General features: G+C 44.9%; 2 pseudogenes; one reads left to right on the forward strand and one right to left on the reverse strand.

Moving 5' to 3' along the window:
• Positions 1 to 1,085: 1,085 nt before the first annotated feature.
• LOC473410 (glucoside xylosyltransferase 1-like) lies at positions 1,086 to 3,124 on the reverse strand (annotated as a pseudogene).
• A 28-nt stretch (positions 3,125 to 3,152) lies between these two features.
• Positions 3,153 to 4,348, forward strand: LOC100611828 (calponin-2-like; annotated as a pseudogene).
• The last annotated feature ends 1,165 nt before the right edge of the window (positions 4,349 to 5,513 follow it).

Genomic DNA, 5,513 nt, shown 5'->3' on the forward strand with positions numbered 1-5,513 from the left:
TTTCTTGTAAATTTGTTTGAGTTCATTGTTAACTTTCTTAAAGTAAGGCTCTAGACATTTGCTTCTTTATAAGTATCTTGCAAAGCCATTATGAGGTAGAAGAAAAGTTTAAATGCACCACATTTTTCTACTCCTTCATAACTAAAATTACTACTCACAGGATGTGTATAGCTTCTGAATTTTGGTCCATCACATTTTCCACCATCAAATGAGTATACTCTTAAGGTTCTCACTTTATCATCAGCATAATATATTCTGCTTCCAGAATGCCCAGTAAAGCTGAAATTTTTCATTTAAAGTGATAAAAAAATTCCCCAAATATCTACTTAACAATCTTAGATCTGAGTTTTGGCAAGAAAGTTTAATGCATACACGATGAAAACACTACATTTGTCTCTCTCTCTCACACATGCACAGATTAAAACCCCAAAGTTTTCACTGTATTTCCTCTTTCTTATACAGCTCAATTTTTAACATGCAGCTTATTTATAATCTAAAAACAATTTTAAACATGATTGTCATAAAAATATTTTAAAACAGAGATGAAATGTATAAAGGCAGACATAGATTATCCATGGTTACATCCGTTACATTTCTTTAGAAACAGAACTGTTTCTTCTCCTGTAAACAAACTTTTTTTTCACACATTTAAAGCGAGGTCAGTGCTGACATAAAATTATCGCTCTACTCACATCCTTGTCTAGAGCCTTACTTAAAGAAAGTTAAAGTTTGCACTGTGCTTGAGATACATTTTCTTCATCTTCACAGCCCCAGCACTCTTACTTGCGAGTATGAGTCAACAGAAGTTTGCAGGCTAAAACCATTCAATAATATTTTCACCAATACTGGAATGGTAGTAAGTAACATTACAAAACATCAGAGGCCAAAAATGTTTCTTTGCTGGAGCCCAAGATTTTAATTTGTTCTTCATTACCTGAAAATACTGCTCATTTAACCTCTTTGGGAAAAAAAATATTCTGGAGATGAATAATTCCTTCATTAATGCTTCACCCAAGACGATTCCTTCACACTTATCCTCCAATGCTTTGTTGTTTTCATCCATTTGATGTAGCAGGCACCAAGAATCACCTTTCCTTTGGTGATCCGGCATAATGATCTCTTATGCTTTTTGTTAGTTGTTTGACAAATATTTTGTAAATTTTTCCACGGTATGTATGCACTGCTTTTTGTAGTTCCAGTTCTAAAGGTTTTATTAGGGAATGAATGTTGTCATCTTAAAAGAACAATTTCTCAGTGCTTCATAAACAACTCTAAATGCTGGTTGCTTATCATCATGGTAAACACCTCTGTTCCCTGAAGAATCAAGATTCCTTCTTCTGCTTCTTGGCAACTGCTTCCATATAGACAATGATCTGGATGATAATTCCATTGACACGGAAAGGCAAAAAGACTTTCTGGATTATGAAAAAACATGATATCCAACAAATCTTGATTGCCCATGTAAATCTTGATTGTCCATGTAATGTTTAGTTTGTATTCTTTAAGCCATGTCATAAGTATATCTCCTCATTGTAGTCACACAGTTTGTCATATCATTCTTGAAATACTTCCTTCTCATTCGAGTCATATTCGTCAACATAACTCCAGGGTTTACTCCAGTTTTTTCCACAGTATGGTTGCCTAGCAAAGCGACTATACCATCTTATTTGAGGTTCCTTGTGTTCTGAGGCCACTGGAGCAATTTATGTGGAATTAAATTTCTTTAGTAAAGAACAAATATGATCAACTGGTCGTAAAAAAGGCTATTAGTTTGGGAGTCAACTTCTTTCAGGAATAACGGCAAGAACAATCTCTGCGGACCACATGGTTTAAAGAGTTTTTCCATGCTGATGCATTCTCACTTGGAAAGGTTATGGGGTATATTGTATAATTAAATATTTGCAGAAATGACCCCTGTCACGTCTTCCTTTAAAGCTATGATGTAGCTGATCTTCAGCAAAAACCTGGAATTGAAGAGCTTTGATCCTGAAAATGATAGCTGACTTCAACATGGTCATAGTTTCTTCCAGTCTTTCACCACAGGCAACTACAGCTAGATGCATTTTCTCAACAGCCTGTATTTTCAGACTACACCTGTCCCACCCACCAGGATGCACAGCGGGACCAGCGCTGCCCGCGCCTCTCACGGCACCGCATCCGCCTCCTGCCAGCCAGGAAGCCACTGAGGCCTGCTGCTTCCCGCCACCACCGCCTGCTGCTTCCTCCAGGGACATGGGGAGCTGGCTGAAGGCGTAAAGGAGCGAGCAGAAGCCGCAGGCCAGACACAGCGCCACCACGTGCGGGTAGCGCCACCACGTGCGGGTAGCGCCGCATCGCCCCAGCTGTGTTCCTTGGTCTCTGTCTCCGCCGCGCCCGCCTGGTGAACTGGAGCACAGGGACCATAGTTCTGGAAATTTATCCTTTTTCTCTCCATGGATTCAGCAGCAGTGTCTAAAAGAAAAAAATTCATCAATCAATCATTTATGTATATTTTAATATAAAGATAAAACACTGCGAACCAGTGGAACTGGATAGAAAGTAATTCAATTTTACAGAACACATCTGTTTTTCAGGCTCTTTTATTAAATATAAAAGAGCCATATATATTTCTGTGGAATTCCCCTTTACTTAAGAATTCATTATCAGTGAATTAGTTTAAGGAGGCTGTTTTGTTAGAGGCTGTGGTTGCATTCAAAAATTAGAATAGGAACAATGACTTGTAAAAATTCAACATTTTATTTTATTTTTGAGATGGAGTCTCGCTCTGTCGCCCAGGCTGTAGTGCAGTGGCGCGATCTCGGCTCACTGCAACCTCAGCCTCCCGGGTTTAAGGAATTCTCTGCTTCAGCCTCCTGAATAGCTGGGATTACAGGCGCATGCCACCAAGCCCAGCTAATTTTTTTGTATTTTTAGGAGAGACGAAGTTTCACCACCTTGGCCAGGCTGGTCTTGAGCTCCTGACCTCGTGATCAGCCCACCTCCGCCTTCAAAAGTGCTGGGATTATAGGCGTGAGCCGCCGCGCCCGGCCGGAAGTTCCTTCTTCTTAAAAGGATTATAAATGTAATTCCCACTGGCATGACACTTTTACTAATATAGGTTGACTTTTTGCTTCAAATAACCCATTCGTACATCTAAATTAATTTCGCTCAGTATGTGTGTGTGCAAGTGTGTGTGTGGATGTGTGTGTGTGTGTATGTGTGTGTGTGGATGTGTGGATGTAAATCACAGTAAAGGGTAAAGGGAAGGTGGAAAAAAGGGAGATGGTCTAACATTTTTCACACATTTTTTAAATACACAAAAGATATGTAGTAAAAACAATGGTGTGGTGAAAACAAAATCTTGCAAACTAGAAAAAAGACAGTCCCCGGTCCTGTCTGGTCCCGTCCCGCCGCGGGGCCAGCCAGCTGTAAGCTCCACGCAGTTCAACAAGGGCCCCTCCTACAGGCTCTTGGCGGACGTCCAGAACCGGCTCCTGTCCAAATATGACTCCCAGAAGGAGGTAGAGCTCCGCAGCTGGATCTAGGGACTCACCCGTCTCTCCATCGGCCCAGTGAGTCCCGACTTCAGAAGGGCCTGAAGGACGGGATTATCTTATGCACACTCATGAACAAACTGCAGCCGGGCTCAGTCCCCAAAATCAACCGCTTCAGCGTAGAACTGGTACCAGCTAGAAAACCTCTCCAACCTCCTCAAGGCCATGGTCAGCTACAGCATGAACCCCGTGGACCTATTTGAGACCAACGACCTGTTTGAGAGTGGGAATGTGAGGCAGGTGCAGGTGTCTCTCTTCTCGCCCTGGCAGGGAAGGCCAAGACTAAGGGGCTGCAGAGCGGGGTGGACATCCGTGAGGAGTACTCAGAGAAGCAGGAGGGGAACTTCGACGACGCCACCATGAAGGCTGGCCAGTGCGTCATCGGGCTGCAGATTACCAACAAATGTGCCAGCCAGTCAGGCACGACTGTGTACGGCAGAGCACGAGGAGGCATCTCTACGACCCCAAGAACAACATCCTACCCCCCATGGACCACTCGACCATCAGCCTCCAGATGGGTACAAGCAAGTGCGCCAGCCAGGTGGGAATGGCAGCTCCCGGGACCCGGTGGCACATCTATGACACGAAGCTGGGAATCACAAGTATGACAACTCTTCCATGTCCCTGAAGATGGGCTACACGCTGGGCGCCAACCAGAGCAGCCAGGTCTTCAGCCTGGGCCGACAGATATACGACCCCAAGTACTGCCTGGGAGCACAGTGGCCCACGGGGCTCCCTCGGGTGCAGGCGACGGCCCGAGGCCAGCGGAGGCCCCTGAATATCTCCCTTACTACCAAGAGGAGACCAGCTACTGAGGCTGCCAGCACACTCTCTCCCCACATGGTCTCCCCATCTGGGTGTTTGGGTTTTTCTGTGTTTTCTTCTTTTTTTTTTTTTTTAACCTGTTCAGTGCTGCCAGTCAACAGAGCATCTGTGAGTAACAGCGTGGGATCAGGCAGCAGGGTTTTTTTTCCCCGTTGCTTTCGTTCCTTTGCAGGGCTGAGCCACCGGGCTGTGGGAGAAGGGATCAAGGCCGTATCCCGATGCGTGTAGGGTGAGGGTCCCCGCTGGCGCGTCCAGGCTGTGGGCCTAGCTGTGCTGGGGAGACGAGACCTGGGCATGGAGGGAACTGGTCCCCGAAGGTTTCCGGTTGCCTGTCCTCTTCCCCCTTTTGTCAGCCGATCAGTTTGTGGTTTCTGTACCCGCAAAAGTTTCAAGAAGTATTAACAAAAGAAAAAAAATTGTTTTTCCCCCAGGAATGGGGCGGGGACAGTGGGTGCTGAGAAATCAGTCCCTTGGGACAGGGGGCCCGGCCAGGATGCTAAAATATCTCAGGCTCCTGAGTGGCTGGATTTCCCTAGGACCCTCAGACCAACAGACCTCAGACCCTCAGACCTACGCTGGGGCCCGGTGAGGAAACAGGCCCGTACGAGGTAGTGGAATTCTCCATTGTTAGTGTTAAGCCTGACCCCTCTCCATACTAGTCCCCTTACCCCCGTGGCCTTCAGTAGGGTTTTTTTGTTTGTTTGTTTTTGTTTTTTTGAGATGGAGTCTCACTTTGTCTCTCAGGCTGAAGCACAGTGGAGTAATCTCGCCTCACTGCACCAGCCTCCCATGCTCAAGCGATCCTCCTGCCTCAGCCTCCAGAGTAGCTAGGACTACAGGCCTGTGCCACCACGCCTGGCTAATTTTTTGTGTTTTTAGTAGAGACGGGATTTCACCATGTTGGCCAGGTTGATTCTGGAACTCTTGCCCCCCACCCAGGGACCCTGGACCATGAGATAATGTGAAATACCGAATGTGGACCAAACACAATAAAACCTCTGTTTTTAAGAAGAAAATGAAAAGACTTAAAATTGGCATTTTAAGACTTTATATATATTATTAAATATATATTAAATATAAATGTTATACAATTTATCACCTCTATCTCCCAGTCTCTGGGAGAGGTTAGGAACTTAACTTTCTTAAGCCTCAATT

Source organism: Pan troglodytes, chromosome 14 (assembly GCF_028858775.2).
Source record: "Pan troglodytes isolate AG18354 chromosome 14, NHGRI_mPanTro3-v2.0_pri, whole genome shotgun sequence".
Taxonomy (NCBI): domain Eukaryota; kingdom Metazoa; phylum Chordata; class Mammalia; order Primates; family Hominidae; genus Pan; species Pan troglodytes.